Source organism: Bos indicus x Bos taurus, chromosome 16 (assembly GCF_003369695.1).
Source record: "Bos indicus x Bos taurus breed Angus x Brahman F1 hybrid chromosome 16, Bos_hybrid_MaternalHap_v2.0, whole genome shotgun sequence".
Classification (NCBI taxonomy): domain Eukaryota; kingdom Metazoa; phylum Chordata; class Mammalia; order Artiodactyla; family Bovidae; genus Bos; species Bos indicus x Bos taurus.
The window spans coordinates 79,262,288-79,289,915 of record NC_040091.1 but is presented as its reverse complement, the minus strand read 5'-3'; the positions used below and the strand labels follow the sequence as shown (position 1 = coordinate 79,289,915).

Here is a 27,628-nt window from a genome sequence, read left to right as displayed (position 1 = left end):
GCGGCGGCTCCGCCCGCTCCCTCGCGCCGCAGTAGTAACACCTGCCCCGCGCCCGCCTCCCGCCAATCCCGAGGCCGCTCTCGGCCGTCCGCAGGCGGCGCGGGCCCGGCCTCCCAGCGCGACCCCCGCCCCACGACCCGCCCCACTCGGGCCCGGGGAGGGGGAGAAGTTTGCGGTGGGTGAGGCCGGCCGCGCGCCCCCGGCGACAACCCGGCGCGCCCCGCCACCCACCGGCTCTCCGAGCCTCTCGCGCGCGGGGATTGGCTGCGAGGGGCGGCGGGCGTGCGGGCGCCTCCCCGCGCTCGGGGACCCGCTCGCGGGCGGGAGGGAGCCGATTTGCTCCGGGGCTACGAATGAAGGCTTTCCTGGCCGGGAAGAGAAAAGGGAGAGGAAGTGGAGCGCGGAGACAAAGGCTGGGGAAGGCGGGGGCCGTCCGCCCGCAGCCCGGAGCCCAGGCTCTTCCCGCGGCGCGGGGGGGACGGACGCGGGCGGAGGGGCCCTGCGGGGAGGGCACAGGACCCCGACCCCGCTCTCAGAGGGCACCTCCGTGGGGCCTCTCGGGAAGGCCGGGCCTGGGCCCCCCACCCTAGCACAGCGGCCGGAGGGGCAGCGGGGACGAGGAACCCCTGAGCCCCTCCTCCGGCCTCGGCACCCAGCGTCCGGACCTCCGGACCCGCTCAGCCGCGTGGAACTTGGTTTGTGTCGGCGCGCCCGGCCTCGACCCCGCCCCTCCGCTCCGCTCTCAGGAGCTCCCTCCTCTCTGCTTGCTCCCGCCTGCAGACTCAGAATCCGGAATCAAGTTTGGGGTTTCACCCTGGAAGTGACCCCCCCAAATCCGGTGTGTTAGGACAGAACTTAGCCAGGCTCCCCGGGGCGCCTCACCTCTGCAGCGTCAGAGCCGAGGAACCCTGGGAACCCCCAGCCCTGCAAGCCCTCTGTGTCCCCTCCTCCCTGTGTCCCCAGCCCGCCAGCCACATCGCCCGAGCGGCCACCGCACTGCGGCGGCGGCACCGCGCTCGCGCTGGGCACCGACCAGCCAGGCACCGGCCGGGTCTGCGGAAAACGCTGACTCGGGGTTTCCAGGCTGCAAGCGCGGGCGTGAGCTCCACCGGCACTCCTGGCTGGGGGCATGCGGGCTGGAAGCGGGGCGAAGGGACGCGGCGCGGAGACCCGCTGGTCAGTTCTGCTGACCCTTCACGTGCCTCCCGCGGGTCAGGGGCTCAAGGTCAGCTGTTGGGCAGGAGGGGAGGTTTCCTCCCACATCAAGCCCCAACCGGGCTGCTGGTTACCCCACTGAGGGGACCTGACCCCAGAGGTCGCTCTTCCATCCCTCCCTGGAGAGAGAGAAGCTTCTCCCCTGAAAGCCCACAAAGTGTCTTCTCCGGGAGGAGGAAGGAGCTGAAAGTCCCACAGGCTGGACTCGGGTTAGGCGCTTGGTATTTCCTGATGCCCAGGGTCGGGGGACGCCACCCTGCATGATGATTGGACAGTGATGCTGCTTGGATGCAGGGGGATGGATGAATGGCCCTCGGGCTCCTTCTAGTAAAACGGAGCAAAAGATCCACTGAGCGTCACTCAAAGCTGCCTCCAGTAAAGTGGTCCAAGGAGGGGTGAAATGGCCTAATTACAGAAAACAAAGCATTTATGGAGGGCTGTCTGCTCCTTTGAGGGTAGAGCTCCCTCCAGCACGCCCTTCCTCTCTAGGATGGGCTTCTGTACAGGTAGGGGACGCGGCCCCAGGCTGGCCTGGGGCTACACGGGCCGGTAGGAGCGCTGTGGCCCCTTGCAAAGAGGAGCTTAGAAAACCTCTCACACCAGAGGACCCTCCCCAGGGGAGGGTGGTCAGGACAACTTCCAGCCTTGGTTTCACTTGAGCCTGGAAACAGTCCCAAGAGGCAGCAAGGTGGGCAGGGCAGCCTTCACCCCTTCAGCCCCAGGAAGCTTGCATCTCAGGGTGCAGCGTGGTGTGGAGCTGGGTCCTGTGACCGGACGCCAGCCCCCTAGTCCACGTGGGCTGGGGGCACACCTGTGGCAACGCCTGTCTCGGGGGCTCCTTACCTCCCTCCGAGCCCCTCCGACACTGCCGCCCCCCCCCCCCGAGGTACCCCCTCACTGGACTCGGTCCTGCAGCCACAGCGGCTCTGCCCCCGCTCCGTGCTCCAGCTGCACTGCGAGGGCGGTTCTCCTTCTGCCACACAGAGCCTCTGCCCACACTGCCCTCCGCCCGCCCGCCCGCCCGCCCGCCGCCACCGCTGCCTCCCTGTGCGTGTCCGTGTCCTCTGAGCACTGGCTGCCGGTCATTCTTTGTTCTCACCTCTTCCCCAGACCACGGGCTCCGGAGGGGAGCACCGCACCACCTCAGAATCTCCGTGGCTCTGAGGCTTCTGGAGTCCCGGTGCTCCCAGTGTACGCTATGACCTTGGGCGAGCCCTGAGCCTTGGCTTTGCGCCTGCCACACAGGGACTCCAATTCCAACTCCAAATCGGAGCGGCTGCGGGGACTAAAGGGACCAGGACCGTGCCTGGAGCACGGGGTCAGTTCCTGCTGGAAAGAAAGGGACGAAGAATGGAGCCTCCTCGCCCGCCCTTCTGCCCAGGGGCCTCTCTCCTTGCCCCCTGCCCCCTTTCACCCAGCAGCTCCTGAGCCCTGACGTCTGTCCCCGGCTTCCAGGATGGACGGATAGCAGCTGCAGCCCCCTTCCCTCCCTGCCCAGGCTTGGCCTCTCCGACTCCCGGCTCTGCCCTGCATCGGCCTCAGATGCCAGCAGAGCATCTCCCCAAGAGCCACGTCCGGCTTAGTCCATGCCCACGGCCCAGGAGGGGGTCCCTTATGCTTCCTCCATGGAGACCCCCAGGCTGCCCCTGACCTGAGCTGAAGCCACTGCTGCGGGCTCGGCGGGGCGGGGAGGGGAGCCATCAAGAAAGGCCCAGGGGACTGGCTGGTCTCTCTGGGTAGGCTCCTTGCCGCTGTCCCGTGTCCTCCTTTCGGTCTGACCTGGGCCTTCACAAAGGCTGCTGCCAGGAAGTGGGCAGCCCGGCCCCAGCCCTCCACCTGACGCCCCCAGCTGGCCCTGGAGGCAGCCTGGCCAGCTCCCCCAGTTGGTCCAGCGGCTGCTCAGGGAGGGGGAGGGAGGGGAGCCCCCTCCAGAGGCTGCTCTGGCCCTTCCACCAGGCTGGGTCTCCACCTCAGAGCTGTGCAGATGGAGCGGTGACTCTCAGCTAGCTCTCCCTCCAGGGATGCAGCAACTGGGCTTCCGCCCAAAGGACACTGAAACCCTGCAGTAGCTCCGTGACCACCGCTGGTGCCACTGGCGGCCCACCCCTCCCCCTCCCCCTCCTCTGCCGCATCCCCCACCCCCATTCTCTCCTCCCCTTCCCCTTCCCTCCCCACCCTGCCCACCCTGGGCTTCACTGGATAACCTGAGCAGCACTCTGGGGCCACAGACTTGGAAGGACGGGACCCTCACAGCCGGCAGACTCTGGGATTGAGACACAGGCTCTGAAACCAGACCCCTGTGGGGAGAGGATCCTGGCTGTGCCCCCAGCCGCTGCACACCCTTGGGCGGTCACTCGGCCTCTCTGTGCCTCCTCTGTCAAACGGGGACACAAAGGGTTTGCCTCCCCCAAACACTGTGAAGGCTGCATCAGTAAAAACACGCAGAGGCTGGGAAGGGCGTCTGCGCCATGACGGGGGCCGAGAGCATCAGCTCTGTGCCCGCTCTCTGCAGGCGCTGATGCAGGAACCAGCGCCTGCTCACCCCGAGCCTCTCCCGGAGCAGTGGCTCGTGTGCCACGTGCGAGGCCTGCAGGTCACGGCTGACGCCCGCCATCCCCTCGTCCCAGCAAGCGTCTCCGTCACGCTCCACACGGGGCTGGAGAGCCACACCTGGGGACGCGCCGCACCCACAGCCGTCCGGGTGGGGCGCAGGCCTGGCAGCCATTAGGTTGGGGTTTTGATAAAGAAATTGTCGAAAACAAAGAATGCAGCTGACAGGCGAGCCAGACGGCACAGCAGGGCTTGAGGGCCAGAGGGAGGGACCCTCCGGGTGGGGAGGGTGGCCGGCAGCCGACCTCCTCTGACCCAGGGACCTGGGCAGCAGGTCAGGGCCCCCACCACCTGCCTGGAAACCCCCCAAACGGGCACTTCACCCCTGGGGGTTCTCATTCTCCCAGGGGGCACTGAGACAGGCCAGCCACAAGTGGGCACGCAGCCAGGAGGCACCTCGCAGGGCGGCTGTGGAGGCTCCCAGGCTGGTGAGGCCGGCTTGTTGGGGGCAGGTTTCCTGCAGGAGCAGGTGGGGGAAGGTGAGGCCGGCTTTGGGGGGCAGGTGGGGAGGATGATGCCGGCTTGGGGGGTTTCCTGCAGGTGGGGGAAGATGAGGCCAGCTTGGCGGGGGGTGGGTGGGGGGGGATGATGCCGGCTTGGGGGGGCAGGTCTCCTGCGGGTGGGGGGAATGATGCCAGCTTTGGGGGGTTTCCTGCAGGTGGGGGAAGGTGAGGCCGGCTTGGGTGGGCAGGTCGGGGAAGCTGAGGCCGGCTTGGGGGGATAGGTCTCCTGCAGGTGGGGGTGATGATGCCGGCTTGGGGGGATTTCCTGCAGGTGGGGGAAGGTGAGGCTGGCTTGGGGGGGTTTCCTGGAGGTGGGGGAAGGTGAGGCTGGCTTGGGGGTTTCCTGCGGGAGCAGGTGGGGGTCGGGGTCTGAGACGCTGACAGTGAGGACAGCAGCCTCCACGGACCAGATTCTACTCACCCCACACAAACAGAACCCCGCAAGAGGACTGCTCCTGAGCCTGTTTCACAGGGGCAGAGAGGGTGCAGTGACCTGCCCGTGCTCGCAGCGGGGCCGGAAGGTGCAGGGTCTCCTCTGGGCCCTGCCCTGCCCCCTGTGCCCCCACCTCGCTGATCAAGGCCGGGCCCGTGTTCCTCCCTGTAAGCTGGACAGGTGTGGACTGCTGGGTGCCGCCCAGTCTTCACAGTTACGCTATGAAATGGGTGTTTGTGCCCAGCTTACAGCGGAGAAAACTGAGGCTCCACAATGCAAATGACTTGGCGGAGTTCACTTGGCAGCGAGGGGCCCAGGCCAGGGCTCCCGCCCCATGCCCAGGGCCCCGGAAGCTGCAAACCCAGCGTCTCCTTCCCCGAGGCCAGCCTCCCTTGAGGACACACACCCTGGGCCTCAGCTGTGCTCCTGCCCAGCAGGTGGCTCACACCCTGAACACAGGCCTCAGGCTGCTCCTTGCAGGCCCTGTGTTTGCTCTAGCGGGAGGCTGGGGCGAGCAAGCCCCCGGCACCGTCTTTCCAACAGCCTTCGTTCACTCCGTGTCTCCATGTGGCATTTGGTAATTCTCCCAACAGTTCAATGTCTTCGTTAATGTTCTATGATGATCTGTGGACAGTGATCTCTAATGTCACTACGAGGACTGGCTGAGGGCTCCAATCCAGGTTAGCATTTTTATAAACGAGGTATTTTAAATTAAGGTATGCACGCTGTGATTTTAGACATACTGCCTCCACACAGGACAGTGTACACATAACTACAGGCACTGGGAGACAGATAGCTCGTGGGGCCCCACACGGGGGCAGCAGGGCTGCTGGGTCAGGGCGGTGAGCCTGGCCGGGCTAAGGGGGAGGGTGGCCTGCATGTGCACTCTAGGAGGAAGACCCCAAGCTGGGGCCACGGGGTCGGACGGCTCCTGGGTCGGGCTGGTGACTGGAAGTGGGATGAGCTTCCCCTTTATGAGCAGGAGCACAGGCCCGGGTCGGGGTGAGGGTCCAGGGAGGTGTGAGCTGGGGAGTCCATGGGGGGCCTGCACCAGAATTAGGGGAAATGTCCAGAACGCATCTGGAAACGTGGCCTGGAGCTCAGAGAGGGGTTTGGATGGGGACATGCCTCCGGAAGACACTGACTCATAGATGGCAAAGAAGCACTTGATCTGGAGACGTCAACCACCTGACAAGCGGCCGCGACCGGCTTTGCTCCCAGACGTGGACACAGGCTCATCCTCCTCGCCACCTCAGTGCACTCCTCTCTCACAGCTCCTGCCTCGGGTCTGAGCAGTTGTGAAATGCTCCCACACTGTTTCCTTTCTCTTTCCTAAAGGTCTGAGGTGTGAGTTTCTGTCCACATATGATCTACCCATTTTGCAGAACTGGCAAGTTGAAGCATAGCTTTCCTAAGCCACACAAGCTGACTGTGGAGCCTGAAGTGATGCCCACTCCCACCAACCATCAGCCAGGAGGGCGGTCCCCTCAGCTGAGCAGGCGCAGCAGATGCTGGTGCGAGGTTGTCTGTGGGGAGGGCGCTCCCACCCCGCCACCCGCCTGTGCCCTCCACCTGCCTGCACAGAAACCAAGCAGGCAGAGTGAGCAGCTTCTGCACGACCCGGGAACGGGGCAACAGCGGCTGGGCCGGGCGCTGGGAGGACAGAGGCGGGCTGTCCCAGAGCTGACCTGCTGGACGTCGGCCGAGTTATTCTCTCTGGGGTGACACCTCAGAGCCCCCAAAATCCACGTCCTTTATGGAGGGGCAGGGAGCTAATCGCTGCATCATCTTCCAGTGATGCCAGGGCTCGAGACACTGATGGCCCACTCTCTGCCCGCTCTTGCCCCAGGCCCCCAACGGGGGATTAATTGGGCTTTCAAACCTCTTCCTTAGCCGAGCTTCTTGAAAACAGGGTGACACAGTGCAAATAATTGAATGTCTTTCCCCAGTCTTCAGGCCCGCTGCCTTAGCCGCTGCTCAAATGGATGAGCCAATTAACGTAACTGATCGCTCCAGGCCCGGCAGCAGCAGGCACAAGACCCTGGAAGGTGCACTCTCCCAACAAGGCCCTGCGCCGGCCAGCTCTGGCCCGCGATGGGCCAGCTTTCTGCCAAGCCTGACAGTCGCCTGCACCTGCGTGACGTGCACTGAGCCCAAGCCTCGATCTCAGAGGGGCCAGGACGTCTTCCTCCAGCCTTTCCTCACGTGAACCCGCCTCAGCCCTGCCTGTTCACACACCCCTACAACCTGTGTGGATGGCCTACTTCATGCGTCAGACTCCGAGCTTGGCGTGGGCGGGGGTCCCTGCTGAGTGAGAGCAGATAAGGCTGTGTCCTCAGACAGTGCCAGTCCAGGTAGGGACCTGCCAGCGTACAACCACACACACACACACACACACACACACACACCCCCGACACCGTACAACCACACACACACACACACACACCCCTGACACTGTACAACCACACACACACACACACTGTACAACCACACACATACACACCTGATATGTACAACCACACACCCACACCCACACCCACACACCCGGCACCATACAACCACACACACACACCCAACACTGTACAACCACACACACACTCGACACTGTACAACCACGCACGCATACGACGTATGCTGCACTCGGAACTGTGAAGTGGGGAGGGAGGGTGCTATAGGCCCACCAGAGGGACTCAGCAGGAAGATCAAGGGCGGCTTCCTGGAGGAAGCAGCACCTGCGTGGAGGCTTGAAGCTGCACAGAAACCAGCAGGCAGAGTGAGCAGCTGCTGCACGACCCGGGAGCCCAGGGGCCCTGGAAAGAGGCGACCAAAGCTGGCGGGCTCTGGGAGGACAGAGGCGGGTGGAGGGTGGGTGTGGGGTGAGGGGGGGCGCTGGTGAGGGGGCAGGGAGCCCTAGAGCCAGCCCAGGCATGGGCAGGTGGGTGCGAGCAAAAGCTGGGTGTTGAGCCACCTGCAGGGCATCGAGGAGACGTGCAGGGGGCACGAGAGGCTTCAGAGGAGCCCAGGCTGACAGCGTGCGCAGCGTCCACTCAGGATGGGCTGAGGCTGAGGGCTGGCGTGCAGGCGGGAAAAGCCCTCCTAGACGGGCATGCACCCCGCTGCCTGAGGCCGTCCTGGTCAGCTCCTCCATCTGAGACTCACGCAGGTCCTTGTTTCCTTTATCTGTTACTAAACCAACAGCTGGTCAAGTGCCCAAGAGCCATCAGTGACGGGGAACATTGCCGGCAGCTGAGGCCCGAGGGGGCTCCCGCCCGCTGAGCGCTCTTTCCACAACCCTCTCGGTCCTCGGGAGGCGGACCTTCCCGCCCGTGTCTCCAGAGCCGGACGCCATGCCCAGGTCCCTTCTCATATCCGGGGCCCATGCTCAGAGGGAGGAGGTGAGACCTGGCCGCCACCTCCACACGGGACCCCGACTTGCGTCCCTGATGGACCCGCCTCTGCTCACGCTGTGGCAGCCCGCCGCTGACTTCTATGTCCACACCCCGTCAAGAGCAGTCAGAGGGGGTTCCTGTACTAATCGGGCTCCGTCTCCCCAAGGCTTCGTCTGGCAGTGAGCATCCAGCCTCCAGGAGCCTGGCCCTCTCCCTCCCTGAGGACAGCCGCCAGCCCAGAGCCCGCTTCCCAGGGCTGCCCTCCCGCTGAGGGCCAGGTGACCACAGGCCCCTGGGAGGGGTCGGAGGGGAGCAGGCAGTCGACGCTGGGATGCAGGAACCCTGGAGGGCCCACCCGACTCGGGGCTGCCCAGTGCCGGCTCCTAGGGCAGGGGAGGCGCCCCCGGCCCCTTCTCTGATGCTGCCCCAGGTGAGGAGCCGAGGACAGCCCTCACACAGTCTGGGCTCTAGGCCGGCCAGTGGCTGGGGGAGGGCTTCCCCTCTGCAGGGTCGGGGGCACAGGGCTCCGAGAAAGCTAGGGATGGGGCAGTTGGGCTGACCCCACATGTGGCGCTGGGGTCCGGCTGCCCCTCCCCGCAGCTGCCTGGAGCAGCCAGCCCAGGCGGGCTCTGCCCCAGAGCAGCCGGCGCCCTTCCAGGACTGGCCGGGCGGGTCAGGTCTCTGCCGGGGGCCTGGGGGCCATGCTGGTTCCATAAGTGGGGTCTGGGTGACCACGCGGCCCCTTCACCTCCAGTTGCCCTGGGGGCCTGGGGTCTGGGGGGCTGGCAGTGGGTGAACAGTCCAGGATGCCGGTCCCTTTTGAGGGAGAAGGAGGAGAAATGATGAGGATGGAGACTCAGGTAAAGGGACAGGTTTCAGGTAAATGTGCCCTCGAGGATGGAGACACTTGGGTGGGAAGTGGAGGCAGAGGAGACGCCCCCACCCTTCGGGTCCTTCCCTGGCCCTGGAGTCGTCCCTTGGCATCATCAGGCCGGGCCCCAGCTCCCTGGCTCCGGCTCCAGGGCAGACATGACTACGGGCCCTGACTACAGGAGAGCCTGCCCAGCGCAGCGGCTCTGCAATGCAGTGCTGGGGTTTTTTGTTAGTTTTTTTTTTTCCCCTAAAAGTCCTCATTTCCCAGGGAAAAGCACAGCCAAATGCTTCTAAAAAGGGGCGGCCAGGCGGCCTGGGACGTCCACCCTTCTGATTCCGGGACCTGGCAGCCGGCCCTCCTCCCGCCCCTGAGCAGCCCTTGACTCCAGTCCTGGGGTGCAGCCTGGTGGGGCAGGCACCTCGGCATCCGTGGCTGGAGCACCACTCGGCGCCAACCCTGACCCCAAGCCTCTGGCTGAGTCTCCATCACTGAGAAGAGACGCCTTTAGACCCAAGGGGCTCAACCTCACCCCACCCTGCTCTCTCTGAAGGAGCTTCTTTGGGGGGAGTAGATGACTGCACCCCCCCTTTGCTGGATCAGATGCCAGTCTGCTGCAGGGGTCTCCGGGGGAGGGGCCCCTCCGCTTGCCCAGCTGGTGACACACTCTGCCTTGGTGCCCTTCTTCTGTTCTCGGGTCTCGTTTCCAGGGAACTTTTCACTCCAGCTCTGCCTTTCCAATTAGAAAGGGACGGGCTCAATCAGCTAGGGAAACAAAGCCTGACCCAGGCTGCTGGAGACCCCGCCCTCTCCCCAGGGACCGCAGTGTGCCCGAGGCCAGCAGAGGAAAGGCCCTGGGTGGCAGGTGACCCTCGGCGCCCCCAGGCCCCTCCCCTCACCTGGAGGGCGGCGGGGCCCCACCCGCGCCCCGCTCTGCAGCCAGTCTCTCAGGCACAGGTGGCTCTAGCTCGGGGGCAGCCAGGACAGAGCGGGGCCAGGCTGGCCCAGCCTGGGGGATGGGCTGCCAGCCTGCCATCTGCGTGCAGGTGACAGCCAGCGACGTGGCACTCGGAGCTAAGAGGTCGGGGCCCCTCCCCGCTGCCACCAGACTCAGGCCTGGCAGGAGGGGCCCCCAGGCCCAAGGGGCAGGAGGTCTTTAGATGAAAACAAGCCAGCCCTCAGCCTGGGAGATACCACCCCGCACACGGCGTTTCCACCGGGGCACAGGCTGTGGACGCAGGGACAGCTCTCTGCCCCTGAGCTCAGGGCAGGAAGGGGGTCAGGTCAGCCATCAGGGGTACACCCACCGGGAGGCAGAGGGAACCCCACAGGCAGGGTAATGCTGAGTCCAGGCTGTGGTCCCAACTCCACCGCCTTCCGCCTGGGTTCCCAGGGCGACTGCACTGACCCCGGGGGCCTGTCTCCTCATCAGGAACAGGAGGGCATGGGCCACAGCTCACAGGCTGCGGCGAGGGGTACCGGCCTTGAGTCTGTTCACCACAACTGCTGGGAGCCCCCACCCCGCAGCCTCAGCCAAACGCCTCCCAGATTCTAGGTGCATGAAGTTTCTCCTGGAAGCGCCGTAAGGTGCAGAGCCCCAGGCCCAGCCCCAGAGACTCCAGGTCAGTAGGTTCAGTTCAGGCACCCGGGGGCTCACCGTGTCCTGAGAAGCAGAGGGGACCCTGTGCCTGCGGGCTGCAGTGTGTGGGTGGGCCCCGTGCTTGGTGCCCGGCCCCACCGCGACCTCACCCCTCTCTGCCGCAAGCACTCAGGAGCAGGACTTCCCGCCGCGGCTCACCCCTTCCCACCCTGGGTCCTCAGGTCACCAGCCCCCACTTGGCCCCAGACACCTTTTGGGGGGGCCATCAGGCAATTGGCCAAACAAAACCCTCACCCTGGGGACCATGTAATCCTTTATCGAATGACTCATCAGCTCACTCACTCATTCACTCACTCGTTCACCCCCTCATTCATTCATTCCTGCCCTCATTCATTCAGTCACTCATTCGTTCATTCATTCACTCATTCACTCATCACTTATTCATTCCCTCCCTCATTCATTCATTCACTCACTTGTTCACCCCCTCATTCATTCACTCCCACCCTCATTCATTCATTCACTTGTTCGTTCACTCCCTCATTCATCCTGTCACTCATTCACTCATTCACTCAGTCATTCATTAACTCATCCACCCTATTCATTCATTCCTTCCCTCATTCATTCATTCCTTCCCTCATTCACTCACCCACTCACTCATTCACCCCTCATTCATTCCCTCTCATTCATTCATTCACTCATTCATTCCCTCCCTCATTCATTCATTCCCTCCCTCACTCGTTCACTCCCTCATTCATACCCTCCCTCATTCATTCCCGCCCTCATTCATTCATTCACTCATTCAGTCTCCTTTGTTTACCCACTCATTCGTTAACTCATTCATTCCATTCACTTGCTCTTTCATTCACTCACTTATTCAGTACTTCTGCAAGCCTACTCTCTACCAGGCAAAGTGCTAGGTGCCAAGGTTGACACGTGCAAAGACCCCCTTGTCAGAAAAAGGCCAAGGAACTGATGGGCCTAAGGGGCCACAAGCCCTTGGGAACCCTCAGCTGCAAACCCCAAGGGCAGGCTCAGGCTGGCGGCCTCCACCCACCCCTTCCAGGAGGCAGCAGGAAGGGGTCACCAAGGCTGCCCCAGCTGGCCAGGAGAAGGAGCTATCTGGAGATATGGATGGTTGTCCTCAGCTCATTCACACGGTCACCGAGAGACAGAGCTCAGGCAGCCTTCTGCCCCAAGACGAGGGGCATCACCCTTGGCAGAAAGAACAATTTTTCCCAGTGAGTGCCCCAGCTTCGCCTCCAAACGGACCATCCCTGTGGGATTCCCTGAGCCTGTTCACAGCACCATGGGCTTCTGTTGGCTCCACTTCAAAACTTAGGGTCAACTTCTTACAAACACGTTTCTCTGCAGGTGTTACCAAACCCTCGAAAAAGCAGAAAGAAGGGCCTCCTATGCTTGGCCCCTGCCCCCAACATGTATGAACAGTTTGCAATCTCATTTGCCTAGATCCATCGTGCTCTCCTTTGTTGGGGCCAGGGGGGGAGCATTTTGAAGTGAGTCCAGATATCACGTTACTTTTCCCATAAATACTTCAGTATAAGTAAAGGCCTCTAACTAAAATGCCTTTTAAATATATATATATAGCTCAATGAACTTATGGTTACCGGGGGAAGTGTGGGGGAGGGATAGACTGGGAGTCTGGAATGGACACGTACACACTACTAGATATCAAACAGATAGCCAAAAAGGACCTACTGTGTAGCACAGGGAACTCTACTCGATATTCTGTAAAAACCAAATGGGAAAAGAATTTGAAAAAGAATAGTTACATGTATATGTATAACTGAATCATTTTACTATATACCTGAGACACAATATTGTTAATCAGCTATATTCCAATAAAAAATAAAAATTTAAAAACTATATGTATGTCTCTATGACTAGCTGGCCATATCACACCTGGTACAGTAATATTACCTAATAGTATACAACACCCAATCCACATTCAAACGTCCCTCTTTGTCTCAAGCTTTGCCCTTGTATTCTCTTATGTTTTTGTCTAGGATTCAGGTCTTATGTTTGAATCTATTTTGAATTGACTTCGGTATACGGTGCAAGGTAAGCGTTCAGTTTTCCTAACACCATTTATTGAAGAGACTATCCTCTCCCCTTTGTATATTCTTGGCTCCTTGTCTTAAATTAAGCGACCAAGGATGTGTGGATTTATATCTGGGCTCAGTCTCTGTTCTGCACCTCTGATCTGTGTGTCTGTCTTAATGTCTGTCCACACTGTTTTGGTTACTGTCTCTTTTTTGTGCAGTTCTTATCAACTGAAGGCTGAATCTTGAGGCTTCACTGGACACAGTTTTGATTTCCACCGCGACTCGTCCGTCTGCTGTTCACCCCAACTCTCCCTCCCCGCACCACCAGCCCAGCCCAGCTGTGTCCCCTCCACACTGCCACTTCAACGGCTTACAACGCTTCAGACACAGGCTCGCTCTCTCACCTCTGGGCCTTTGCACCTGCCGCTCCTTTGCCTGGAAGCCTCCCCTGCTCTCCCAGGTGGGATGCACTTTCAGGGTTCGGCTTAGAAAGCCTCACCTGGGTTGCTGCATCTCCTGCTGTGCTCAGCCCCCCATCACAGCTCATGCCTCCAGGCTCCTCACTTACCTGTGCCCTCGTATGCAGCCCCCACCCCACCCGGGCTGGAAGCCCGAGCCGCAGGCCGACTCTGGTCCTCCTCTCAACCCAGGGCCTGGCACAGAGCAAGCATCCAATCAGCATTCACAGAGCTGACACGGCTCACCCTGCAGCAGCACTGGCTCACAGGGTGGCAGGGCGGTGACTAGTCATGGAAACATTCTCGGGTTGGGTGCTGGGTGGATGGTCAGCGCCCAGCAGCAGAAACCCGCAGGCCAGGGAGAGCCCACCTTCTGCGGGGGGGAGACAAACAGTCCAGCCAGGCCCTCCGAGTCCCCAGACACCCCCCGCCCACCTCTTCACTCCATCCCTTGTCCTGTTTTTCCACGTTAACTGGTCATTAGTCCAAGTTTATATTTTTATTATTTGTTGTGCTTACTCAATCGACTTTTTTGATCACAATTCCTAAATTAAGAAGCAGATAAATGGGGCACAGTTTGTTTCTTTAAAGAGCTCACTAAAGTAAGTCATTTTTTAGTCAGCAGATCTCAATAGGAAAAAAGGTTACATGATTCCTCATCCTCAGGATGCCAAACAGCTCATTTAACTTGAGTCTCCCCAGTGGTCTGACAGCCCGACTGCCCGCTTCAGCAGAATCTAGTCCAATCTGCTGGGGAAATGGTAAAATTCTCTCCACCAGAAAACATCCCACCTGGGAAACCAGGGCAGACAGGCCCACGGAGCGAGCCAACGGCCCAGGCCTCCCTGGCGTCTGCATCGTCCTTATGTCTCACACTTAATACCAGGAGGAGGGACCGTGCGAGGGCAGGAGCCAAACGGGGGAGGGCTCCAGGGGGGTGGTGCTAGCAGGAACCCACAGCTCCCTGGGCCGGCAGACGGGTGGGGGCCCCGAGGACCAGAGTCTGAGCCGTCTGTTAGGAGCCAGAGCTACAGAAGACACACGGGGCTGCCAAGGCAGCCTCCTGGGAAATGGGGAGAGGCCTCCGGTCTCGCCAGCACCTGCCTTGGGGCAGAACATGCCCAGATCCCGACTGGTAAAGGAGCTGGGAGATGGAGTTCTCAGCCTGTGCAGCCGAGCAGAGGGCAGGCGTGGAGAGGGTCTGAGAGCAGCAGGCGACCGGCATGGTGAGCACGTGTGTGTGTGTGTGTGTGTGAACACAAGTGTGGCCAGAGACAGGCGCCGACACTTTAGCTCACACTTTCTCAAGAAGCCCCTCGGGGTGGTGCCCTGAGTACATAGCAGCCCCTTGCATGCTGCCAGGGTCCTGCCACCATGGGCAGGTGGACCACTTGGCACGAGCAGAACAGAGGCCGGGGTCCGGGGTCCCTGGGACTGGGGGTCCGGGGTCCCTGGGGCGGGGGTCCGGGGTCCCTGGGACTGGGGGTCCGGGATCCCTGGGGCGGGGGTCCGGGGTCCCTGGGACAGGGGGTCCGGGATCCCTGGGGCGGGGGTCCGGGGTCCCTGGGACTGGGGGTCCGGGGTCCCTGGGGCGGGGGATCCGGGGCCTGAGGGTACAGCAACAGTGCACACATATCCACAGACACGCGAAAGTAAACACCTGCACACACTCTTCCTGACATACGGGCACTGCACACTCTGAATCACGCACAGAGTGTGGCTGACGCTCCTAAGGTCGGCTTTGACCCTTTTCCTTAATGAGATCTAAAACCCGCAGGTGTGGTGCAGGGGTAAGCAGGCTGATAATGTCTGTGGAAGTGGTTGATAAATTCAGGGTGTGCCTCACACAAGTGCAGAGATGGTGCCGGGGGTGTAAGCGAATCTCTGTGGTCTAACCTCCCTGGGTGGGAGTAGGGGTGGCCTGGGGTCTCTGAGGGTCACAGGGTGTAGAGGTGCCCCGACCCCTGAGGTGGAAGGACCACACCGCCCGCCCTCTGCGGCCCCAGGTCAGAGGAGGGCAGCCAGCACCGCCAGCGAACTCCAGAATAGTCTTCACCCAAAAGGAAGACTGCGGTCAGCGGCCACCCCTGTCCTCCTCCTCCTCCAGCCCCCGGCCAGCCTCAATCATCAGTGAGGGCCCCGCGCCGGGAGAGGGAGCCAGGCCACATCGAGGACTTAGGGCGCAGCCCCTGCCGGTAGACAGGCCCCTGCACGAGCGACCCCTCCTCATGACTCTGGGGCAGATGGCGGGGTCTGGGGTGCCATTTCCTCTGAACCCAGACGGGCAGGTCGCAGGGGACAGAGATGCTCCTGGGCCCAATTCCGCTGACACCAGGGAGCCTCTGGCGGCATCTGGTTGGGGAGGCTCCTGACACCCTGTTGGGGAGAACCCAAGCCCCTCAACTCCCGCAGCCATCACCGAGAAGGACGTGCTTTCCGAGTCGCTTCCATGTAGGAGGGGTGTGACTACACTGGCCACTAAATCAAGATTAATGAAGTTCCCACCAGGACTAATTACCGCACTCCCAGACTGAAGCACTTCCAACATCCAAACGGCCACGTTTGGCTTGAACGACGCGAGGGGAACGTGCCGGGTGCCTTTACCCCTCTCCGCTCCCGCCTGGAGCAGTGCTGGGAAGCAAGCGAAGGGGGCACGCTGGTGCCCCAAGTCTCAGATCTGTACTGACATTCATCCCAGCTGTCCAGTGCCTGCATCTCCGGTCAGCACAGGCCCTCGACAGCTCACACGGCAAGTGCAACGTGGGGGTGTGGAGGCTGGCTCAGTCACACTCTTCCCCACCCTCGCCTGGGCCCATGGCCACTACCCATGGCTGCCACATGGGCAGTGCTGGCCCAAGCAAGTCCAGTCAGGGCCAGTGACCAGTCATGTCCACAGCCGCCGACTGGTCTGGAGGAGCAGTCAGAGTGGCCCAGCCCGGGGCCTCACCCTCAATTCCCCATCCCCAATCCGTCCGTCTGAGCCCTCAACCAGGGCCAGGGCAGGCATCGGGCCGAGGCAGCCACACGTGCACGGACGAGACAGGGAGACTCCCTCTCAGAAAAGGGAAACCAGGCAGCTCAGATCAGCCCCCTAGAAGACAGTGGGGAAAGCTCCATGCCACCCAACGGTCACGTTAAAGCGTCTGAAACCGAGCAAGGAGATGCCGGGCTGCAGTCTGGCGGCGGCAGCCCAGGGTAGGCTCATTTGTCCTGAGGACGTCCACACCACAGGAGGAAGAGCTGAGCGCCCCCCTGGGGTGGGGCCCACGTGGGAGAGACTGATAAAAACCACCTGTTGTTCTAAGCCCTGGTCCCATCATGGACATGCATCTCAGCATGGGCTGGATGGGCTTCTGGTCACCTTTCACCTCTGGTGATGGAAACCCAAGCCTTGAATTTCAATGAAGTCTCCTGCTCAAGGAATGCCCCCAGCACCTGTGGGAGCAAATGCCAATCATCTCTGGAGGGAGAGAGCCCAGGGCATGTCACGCTTGACGCTCAGCGTGAAACTAAAGCTCAGAGATGCCATGAGTGTGCGCAGTCAGGAAGAGCAGGGGGCCAGAGACCCACAGGGGCACAGGGCTATGCAAACGTGGAGCCTGTCGCTGATGAATGCAGCAAACCCGGCGGACAGGCCCCACTCTGGGTTTGAGGCAGCCGAGGAGGAAAGGGAAGAACCGGGAGACAGAGCAGGGAGGGGGCCCAGCCAAACACTCACAGACGCAGAAGAAAGGGCAGAAGACGGAAGAAGACGAGGCCTGAGATGGAGTCACAGCGAGGAAAAACAGAGAGACGGAAAAGGAGATTCAGGGCTGAGAAAAGACATCAACCCACAGGTTCAAGAACCCAGCAAACTCCAAGCAGAAAAAGTGTGAGTCTAGACGTAGCAGAGAGAAACTGCAGAAAACAAGAAGGATGGAGACCAGGCAGTCAGGCGCAGAGCTAGAGAGCAGCGGCCTCCAGACGTCTAGGTGAGGCTGGCCCGGGCCCCTGGGTAGGGTGGGCGGAGTTAAGAGCAAAAAGAAAACCTGGAGCCAGAAACAAGGCACCACACGCGGGTCCTCCGGGCAGGCGGACGGCCTGGGTCCCTGAGCATTTTCACAAACCTCTGCAAACGGCAAAGGCCGCTCAGTCCGGGTTAGAAATCGCTGGCGACAGGACCCCCCTGGTGGTCCAGGGGCGGGCTCGGCGCTCCCTCGGCATCCGGGGCTGGATGCCTGCTCGCGGAACTAGAGCCCACTGTCACAGCTGTGAGTTCACGCCGCACCTAAAGATCCCACGGGCCAAAGACGCAAATCAAACGGTCCTCGTGTGGCAACGAGACCCGGCGGAGCCAAACAAGTAAACACATACGAAACAAGAGGAAAAACCCGGCCAAGAAGACAGGCTGTGGTCAGCGTCAGGGCTCAAACACGGAAGTTAAAAAGAGCGGGTGGCAGGGACCCCCCTGGTGGTTCAGCAGTCCAGACTCGGAGCTCCTCCTTGTGACCCCCACCTCCCGTCCTAACCTCCAACAGACAGGGTCTCGGGAAACAGACACCTTTCTTCTTGAGGGTGAAGGCTTGCTGCCTAGGTCTCCAACAGCCCGAGAGAAGCGGGTGGCGGTCTGGGGCAGGGGCTCCCCACACCCAGGTCCCCCAGGGAGCCAAGGGCAAGCTGTCCCGAAACCCACTTTGAACACTCTGCTGGGGAGCAAACAGAGCCCCCCATCACCTCGAGGACCACTGCCCCTCTCTGCAAGCCGGAGCTCTCTGCCCCCACACCCCGCCACTCTCCTCACCCCACAGCGGGAGCTGGGGCCTGGGGCCAGCTCCTCACCTGCACACGGCCGCTCACACCCCTGCCTCTCTGCTCCTCACAGCCCCCTGGGCCCCGAGTCTTCACCCATGACTCCCTGGTCCCTCCGTCCATCCAGAGAAGCCTAACGTCTACCCCAGCGTGCCCTCCGTGAGCTGGCGGAGCGCGGGGCGGCCCGAGCATCTCCAGCCGGCCCCCACAACATGGCAGCTAGAGAGTGAGGGAGTGAGGCTTGCAAGGCCCTGCAGCCGCCCCCATGGGGGCGCTGAGCCCTCCTGCCTCCCGCCCGAGAGAGGAGCCCAGAGCCTGGGCCCCTGGGGACCTTCAGCCGGGCTGGGGGCTGAGGGACCGCTGGGCAGAGAAGGGACCACGGGGACTGCCCCACTGGACGCTGGGGCGAGCAGAGGGTGTGACACCCTGGCCCGGCTGCTCAGACAGGAAGGGCTGTTTTTAAAGAACATATCCTTTTCCATGCGATTAAGCATTGCCTTTTGGGGTCCTTTCTTCCCCCTCCCCCGCCCCGTGCCCGCCCCTATGGCAAGTCCTCTGCAGCGAACCCAGAACTGAAGCTGAAATTGGAAGAAGGCTGAGGGCACGTTCATGGAGGGGCAATGGCCCTCCTCTGCGGCAGAGACTAACAGACAGAGGCACCGTCGTGGGAAGAGCTCCTGACCGCGGCCCCCAGACCCAGCGCTAGACTCAGGCTGGACACCAGGGTGCGAGCCCACCCCCTCCGCCACCTGCAATGTGAACTCGGGCACGCTGCTGTGAGCCTCGGTCTCCCCATCTGTAATGTGGGCTCCTGCACTGCCTGCACCTTCCTCCCCTGGCCCTGGTACCAGCGGGGATGGCCCTGTTAATATGACACTCACAGAGGCACACTCACAGAGGTCACACTCACAGAGGACACACTAAGAGAGGACATTCCTCACAGAGGACACTCTCACAAGACACACTCACAGAGGACACACTCAAAAAGGACACTCTTACAGAGAACACACAAACAGAGGTACACTCACAGAGGACACACTAAGAGAGGACATTCCTCACAGAGGACACTCTCACAAGACACACTCACAGAGGACACACTCAAAAAGGACACTCTTACAGAGAACACACAAACAGAGGTACACTCACAGAGGACACACTAAGAGAGGACATTCCTCACAGAGGACACTCTCACAAGACACACTCACAGAGGACACACTCAAAAAGGACACTCTTACAGAGAACACACAAACAGAGGTACACTCACAGAGGACACACTAAGAGAGGACATTCCTCACATAGGACACTCTCACAAGGACATGCTCACAGAGGACACACTCACAGAGGACACACTAACAGAGGACACACAGAGGACACACTAACAGAGGACACACTCACAGAGGACATTCTTCACAGAGGACACTCTCACAGAGGACATTCTTCACAGAGGACACTCACAGAGGACACACTCAAAGAGGACACAGTCATAGAGGACATTCCTCACAGAGGACACTCTCACAAGGACACGCTCACAGAGGACACACTCACAGAGGACACTCTCACAGAGGAAACACTCACGGAAGACACTGCTCACAGAGGACACACTCATAGAGGACACTCACAGAGGACACACTCACAGAGGACATTCTTCACAGAGGACACTCTCACAGAGGACATTCTTCACAGAGGACACTCTCACAGAGGACACACTCACAGAGGACACTCACAGAGGACACTCTCACAGAGGACACTCTCACAGAGGACACTCACAGAGGACATTCCTCACAGAGGACACTCACAGAGGACACTCTCACAGAGGACACTCTCACAGAGGACACACTCACAGAGGACATTCCTCACAGAGGACACTCACAGAGGACACTCTCATAGAGGACACTCTCACAGAGGACACAGGCATGAGCAGGGGACACTCCTGGGGCACCTTCTACTTCCTCCTGGAGAGAGCTACCAAGCTCCTGGCACTGCACCCACATCCCGATCCCATTTTCCACTCTGCTAAGCAAGCATCATGCGTGTCCCCCCACCCCTGACGTTACAGGAGAACTTGTGGGGAAGAAGTGCGGACCGACCGGGCAGCCGTGGCAGGGGGCCTGGGGCTGGAACAGCTTCCCGACCCCAGAAGGAGCTGGCAAGACGTGGAAACAGTCGGAGGAACCGCCCCACCTCCCAGGGTCTTGCAGAGCTTGTGAGTGCGGGCCAGTGGTCTGTGCCTGAAAAAGCAGGGCCTCAGGCAGCCCCTCGCCCACCTCTGGAGGTGATGGAGCCCCGGGCAGGGTGGCAGAGGAAAGATCACACGGGACTGGGTACGTGCAGGCTCTGGCTGTGGCCGGCAAGTCTGTGGATGGATAAACGCTCCGGGGAGCGGCTCCAAGGCAGCGGGCACCACCCAAGCCGGGGGTGGTGGGGGCAGCTACCCCTCCACCCCACCTAGGAGCCAGCCCCCCAAGTGAGTCCCGTCCCTGTGTCCCCCCTGAGCTCTGCTGCACTCCCCCCCTGTAGAGATGGGGGGCCGGGGCAGGCGATGCAGGGAAAGACTAGCTCAGACCCCTCACCACACATGCAGGGACAAGCCGGCAGACACTCTCCCACACACACACTCCCATCCTCCCATCCCCCACAGGGGCCAGCCAGCCTTCTCAGCACACGGCTGCTGTGGCTGTAATTCTATCCTGGGGTCCCGGTGACATCATTTACCACCCACCAGACACGTGACCTCAGGCACATCACCTCATCCTCCAAGATTTCTTCCTCGTCAGTGAGGTGAGTCCGCCCTCCAGGACTGTTCTAAGAACCGGGGGGCCGGTGCGTGTCCCCTGTCCACCATCACTGTCCCGCTGCCTCTCGGACACCTCGGGGCTGCCTGCTGCCTCCCCTGGAAGTTCACCAGCATTCCAAATGTCGGGCAGTAGAGACACCCAGCAAAGCAAGCAAGCCCAGTCCCCAGAATTGAGGACTGAGGGCTCTGCCCCTCCCCCAGAAAGTTCACCCTGAGAAAGATGCCCCTTCGCTCTGGGAAGCACCCACCACCCCAGGTTTCTGAGAGTCAAGGGAAGCCGGGAGACCCACACCCACCAGGAGAGCAGTGGAGCATCTGATTACGCAAGTCTGCTTGGTCCCCGTAGAGTATCTCATGTAGGAGCAACGATCCATTAGTCACCATCAATTATTCATCCCCGTCAGGGCCAGAGCCAGACACACAGCATGGGAGTAACTGGAGCCAGGACCAAACCCACCCCACCTCCAGTCCCCCTAACAGCAGCCAGTTGTCTCACCCACCCGGGGTCCCACGGATGCCCACCTCTGCAAAGTGACACCGTATCCAGATGGCTGTCACCCTGCTGAACAGATGGCCAGCAAGGCACCGGCCACGCTGAGGCTAACACTTGGGAGCCTCCCAACAAGGATTTCCAAGAATCGAGAAGCACACAGACCTGCTCTCTCTCAAGGTCGACAGGCATGTCTGGTGGCAGACGTGTCTGGGCAGAAGGTCCCAAGCTCCGTGTCCCCAGAAAGACGCCACTGCCAGTGCAGCCCCGGCCGCTTCCTGAAGGCGCCTTCCCCAAGGCGAGGTCACAGAACCCCGGACTCTCCCAGACAAAGAGGACAGGCCCTCAGGACCAAGCCTGCCGGGCGGCAGGCCCCTCTAACAGCACGCCACTGAGTGCCCACAGACAGGCCCCTACCCCAGCACGCGTCCGGTCAACAGTCACCCAGCGTCTCCCAGGGACCAGTGTCAAACAGGATGCTGATTCACACCCAACAAGCCCAGGTCCTGGCCGACCCCTCTTCCTGAGAGTGGGTCGCAGTCAGGCTTCATGGATCAGCTGTTGTTCACGGGGCCCAGGAGGGGATGAGAAGGGGGACAGGTTTAGGACAGAGCCTGGAGCTCCGGCAGTGAGGCAGGGGCCCCAGCTTGCTCCCCCAGCCTGGCCCCGTTCCCCAGAACCACCTCCCTGTTTGGCACTGGCTTTCCAGACTGAACCTGGGCAACAAGCTCTCCTGGTGCCAGAGGGAAGCCCCAGGTCTCCTTTCCTGTCGCAAGAACTCTGTGTCCACACACGGACACCGGTCTTGTCTGCCAAGACATGCCCGCCCCCTGTTGGATCTGTTGCTGCCCATTGAGGGGGAAGGCAGCGACCACCTGGGGGTATGAACGGCATGGGGAAGCTCTGCCTGGCGTACAGCCTGGGGGAGGGGCCAGGGCATGGGGAAGCTCTGCCCGATGTACAGCCTGTGGGATGGCCAGGGCACGTGGAAGCTCTGCCCAGCGTACAGCCTGGGGGAGGGGCCAGGGCACGAGGAAACTCTGCCCGACGTACAGCCTGCAGGAGGAGCCAAGGAGGGGAGGCCCGGGTGGCAGGGGTCCCAGGCAGGCCCCTGGCATCTCTGAGTGCAATGTGAGGGGAGAGGCACCCAAGGGGAGACAGCAGGTGACCTGAGTGCGGCCTGGGTTTTTGCTTTTGCTAGGTAAATCCTGGAGGGTCCTATGGCCCCATGAGGAGGGTGGCAGCTGAGCTGTCTCTCATAACTCGAGGGATAAACGTTAGACCTTTGGCCCAGCCATGTGCCCTGGACAGGAAGCCGGGAGGGTGTGGATGATCAGTTTCGGAGGGCATACAGTGGTCCAGGAGGCACTGAGGGTCGAAGGGTGGAGGGGAAGGGACAGAGGCAGGAGAGGTTTCCTCCACCCAAGGGTGTCCTGAGCTCCGGAAGCAGAGGAAGGACCCTGTCCAGGGGGATCAAAAGGCCGGAAAGCAGTGCTGCCCTGCTCCAGGGCCCTCTGAATCCTGAGCAAGGCCAGTCCCTGCCTACCTTCCCTGGCACGGGGTCCCATCGCATCCTGCCCACCCACGCCTCCTCCTAGCTACAGCTGCCTCCACCCTGCAACTCCATCACCTGCTCCCACCCACCGATCTCGAATCCCTATGCAGCCCCCTCCCTACTCCAGCCTCACTTCAGGGCAGGGGCCCCAAGAAAGCCCCACAGGACAGCACCCACCACAAAAGCTGGCGCCTCCCACCACCCCAGGCTGGATGCTGCACGAGAGGAGTGGGTGATGAGGTATTGGAACAAAGACAATCAACAAGTCACTGACGCTGGGAGACCACAGCCAGGCTGCAGGACCTGAGGTTGTGTATTTCCAACACCTGCAAGCCAACAGCCCGCCAACCAGGGCCAGGCCTGCCTCACTGCTGTTAAAGGCCTCGTGGTGAAGGCAATGCAGACCCCAGGGCTCACTGTGCGGTGCTTGGAGTCCATCGCCCCATTCTGTTGTAAACAGTGGACCCAGGGGGAGAAGGAGGCGTGGCCGCATCTCAAAGGGCGGGAACAATGCCCATAGCACCAGGTTTCCCCTCACCCCCCCACCGCGTCTGTCTCCCCAGAAGGTTAGGACACTGCCACCGGGACCCTCCTTCCAGGGAGCAGCGCCGAGCTCTGTCCATGGTGCTGAACCACCGCACAACGCGGCCTGTGATCTCAGCACCCCGAGGCCTTGGCATTTCGGGAGGTGCCTTGGGGTGTTCCATCCTTCTATCATTATCCTCCAATTAAAAATAAATAATGTTTTTAAAAAGGGAGAGAGGTTCAAGAGGGAGGGGACATACATATACCTACGGGTGATTCACGTTGATACACGGCAAAAACCAATATTGGTAAAGCAATTATCCTCCAATTAAAAATAAATAAATTTAAAATAACAACAAATAAACAGGAAGATGTTCTGGAGCACGGAGACGGGGAAGTGCACCCTCCCAACCTGCTCATCACCTAAACTGGGCATGGCCCCCTGATCTGAGAGGCTGAGAGCCTTTCGGAGCAGCTAAAAGCGAGAAAACAGGACTGACCCGGTGAGCCTCAGGGGGAAGGAATTCAGAAGGGAAATGTGGAGGCTATGTGGATAACAGGACATTTCAAGGATGTGGGGGGATTCGGAAGAGTCCCGTCAAGAGGCTAGAGGGCAGGTGTCAGGATCTTTCAAGGTCATATGTCCAAAGTCCAGAACTGAGGGTCCAAAGACTGTGACCCTCCTTTGGGTCCTTGAAGTCTACTGGGGAAGGGGTCAGAGCATTACAGCACTGAGCACCTGTCCTCTGTTAGTGGCAAAGTAACTTCAGATTAGATTTACATGTTTCTAGCATAAACCCTGAGATTCACTGGGAACATTTGGAAAGATACCAAGGTTGTGTTGAAAAGAGGGGGCTGAGTCTATCCTGAGCCCCAGACTGGAGTCCCTGCTGAAAGACCGAGAAGCCATATTCCTCAGGGACCTGGCTCTCGACTCCCTTCAACCCTAGGGTGGAGTGATGGTGGCTTTTGCAGGGCAAACATTCTGCAGTTGTGAATGGACCGCATCCAAAACAGAGCTACTTCAGCAGGAGACGCCAGCCTCCTGGGTTTAAACGAGCAGAGCGGGCGGAGGGGGCACTTGCATGACCTCCTGCAGCCTTGACTCTCACACACGCCCTTACCCTGTGACCACGTGACCACACCTGGCGCTGATCGCCCTGCTAAGCCCCTCCACCCCACGTCGTCTTCCCCCTCACTGAGCGCAGTGACCCACCTGACCTCGGCTCCCCCCACACCTGCAGAGACCCTGGGACCACGGCAGGCCTGCTGGTCAGCCTACCCTTTCCAGACCTACCCTGGCCCTGCCTCTCCTCTTGGAAAGCGGTCTCACCACCTGCTCCATCTTCTGTCACAATGTCCAGCCACACTCCCCTTCAGAAACGCCCTCCACAACCACTTGAAATACTTCACACGTCAGGTTAATCCTATGCCTCTCTGACCTTGTGAATCATTTTTAAAGACACGTAGAGTCTCCCTCATGGAAGTGGGGTGGGGGTTCACCGGACCGCCCCCCCACCCACATACACACGGAGAACCTGTGGCCACGGGTAATGACAAAAAAAAAAGCCCAAGGACACAAAGGTCCCTGGAGAGGGCATTTGATTGCCCCTGTTTCCAGGGACAGCACTGTCCCAGGTTCCCCGAAGAGTCTGTCTCCCGCCCTCGTTTCTGGGTCTGAAGCATGAAATACCCTGGCCTCCCTTCACCCCCAGGCCCAGCCTCCCCAGCGATCACACCACCAGCAACTAATACACTTCTCAGAAGCCATATTTCCATTACAGCAGGACAAGAGAGCAAAGGTGTAATTGGGCTCGATGTGATGGAGTGTGACAACTCACAGTTAGCCACATGTGTCATCAAGGGACGTGAACTGGGGACAGTTTATGCCCAAAAACTCATTTCCAAGAGACACCCAGACGGCGCTGACATCAGTGGCAAGGCGAGGAGGGAGACACAGACTTGTCTGAGGGGGAGACCTTGGAAGGTCACCCGCCACGCCGCCTTCACACAAACACTCTCCCCGAAAGGCTCTTTCTCCGCTTTTCTGGAGTGTCTGTCTGACGCCCTCACTTCCCCCGTCTGGAGAGCTGCCTGATGTCTCAGTGCAGCAGGCAGGAAAGTGCTGCCTGATGTCCACCCCGAGTCCCGCGGGCTGCCCCGTCCATCTCCACCTCCGATGCCGGCCACCTGGGAGACCCCGGGCACTCGGCCTGGCCTCCATCCCCTGCTCTCCGCAGCGAGGGTCACAGAATCGTCCTGGTCCCAAATCCCTGTCCCAGCCTCAGGGGACGAAAGGCAGTCTGGCCTCTGCAAACTACGGACACTTTCCTGGGGCTCTGAGGATGGCCAGCGGGATTTCCTCACCCAACCTCCTCATTTTACAGAGGAAGGAGCAGTGACAAGGAGGGACAGTGAGCACCGGAAGCCACCTGGGAACCGTGGGCAGACGCGACCCAGTCCCTCTAGCACCAGAGCCCGCCCCCAACGCAGACCCCCCACTGCCCTGCAGGCCGCACACTACTGCACAGGCGGAGCGCACCACGCAGGTGCCCGCGGGACCCCCGTCCGGGGAGAAGGCCCCTCCACGGCCTGTGAGTCGGGGTGGGGCCCCACGACCCCCACGTGCTGGGCGCCCCCATGGTAAGCCCTCGGGACACTGGGCAGCCTTTACTCCACACCAGTTACCATAATTGTGATGAAGTGACCCTCTTTTGCTTACTGCCCAGTTCCCTGAGACCGTAAGGGCCCTGAGGGCAGGGCCGGCCTGCGCGGTCCTGGCAGGGTGCCTGCCCGTGGACGCTCCTGTGGGAATGAGTGAGTGAGTGCAGGCCTGGGGGCTGGCCAGGGGCACACGGGTGCGGGGCTGCAGGCCGGGGCCCTGCCTCTCCTCTGACACTGAGTTCAGAGAACAGGCAGCGTCAGGACGCTCCCTCCGCAGAGGCCTGGGACACAGAAGGGATTCTCGAGGCTGAGCGCTGCTTTGAAAGGCCCCTGCTCCATGCGAGCCCAGCCTGCCGCTGAAAGGACTGAATGAGTCCACAAGCTTTCATATGCGCCTTTCCCCTCGTCCTTCCTTCCCCAAGCATGTGTCACCAGGGCAGGGCCCAGGTCCTGACCCGGACACACCAGCTCACTGCCTCCCGCCAGCCCCGGCCTCTCAGCCCCACAGCCCCAGATCAACTCCAGGAGGAGCTGCAGTCTGAAGGTACAGCCTCAGGGTCAAGTTCATCCTCGATTTCCAAGGAAGGAGAGCGAGAGGGACCAGGGCCCGCGGGCAAGCGGCCCACACCGCGGCAGGAGTGACACGTGGCGTTGTGGGTCTTCCCCACTCTGACCACACACCTGGAGGTGCCCCTAACCCAGACAAGAGGGAGCTGCCCTCTGAAAGGGGAGCCAGTCCACGTGGGCTGAGAGGGGCACCATGGATCTTTTTAAGGCCAGAACTCGGGGCCACAGAACTTCAGCCCTGGGGGTCCCAAGTGGCCCTAGAGAGGCTCTGATCACTACTGAGTTCTCTGCCCACGAGTCCAGCCCGGGTCCACCTCCAGTCACCTCGGGGGCATGGGGAGGATGAGCTGAACAGGGGGCAGAGCTGGGAGAGCAAAGAATTTCCGCTGCAGCTGGAAAACCCCGTGGAGCACGTCCAGGTCTGAACACCCACCCCCAGAAAGGGACACACTGCTCTGCTGACCCCTCTCATAGGAGGGGTTGTCTTTTCCTGTCTCGGTCTCCTCCTACTCCTGGACTCTGGAAGGCAGCCCAGGATGGCTGACCAGGAAGCAGCCACGTGCCAGGGTGGTCCCTCACCACGCGTGACCACAAGTAGGATGTGGGGCCTCCGGTTCAGCGCTCACTCTCACCTGGAGGCCGCCCTTCCAGTGGCTCCAGGCCTCCTGGCTCCACGCTCCACTCACCCTCCTGGGGTGATCTGACCACAGCCTCTCAGAGCTATAGCCGTGAAAGCCACAGAACAGAAGGCAAGACTTCCCGTTCACCCCACCTTGGAGCCCAGGGCGCTGAGTCGCAGCTGCAGCTGTGCAGACACAGGGCCCATCATGGGCCCGCCCGCACCTGGCTCATGGTGCAGGAAGAGGAAGCGGGCCCTTAGCCTTCATCCCCGCCGGGGCTGGGACACCGACTCTGCATCTCGGCCCCTGCGCCCCCCAGGTCGGTGCACGCTGAGAACTGCTGTCCCAGGAGCTCATGACTGGTGCCCCAGGCCATACCCCGCCTGTCAGTCTCCACTTTGCAATGAGAGCCTGGTCCCCACGTGGGCCGTCCACTACAGCCACACACGAGATCTCACCCGCAGGACACACAACCGTGGGGCA

At 61.0% G+C, this 27,628-nt stretch overlaps 1 protein-coding gene across 1 annotated transcript in view; it reads right to left on the bottom strand.

Annotated features, from left to right (window-relative positions):
- Positions 1–27,628, bottom strand: part of SYT2 (synaptotagmin 2) — an 87,752-nt gene that overhangs the window by 53,202 nt on the left and 6,922 nt on the right. The gene's annotated exons all lie outside the window — the stretch shown is intronic.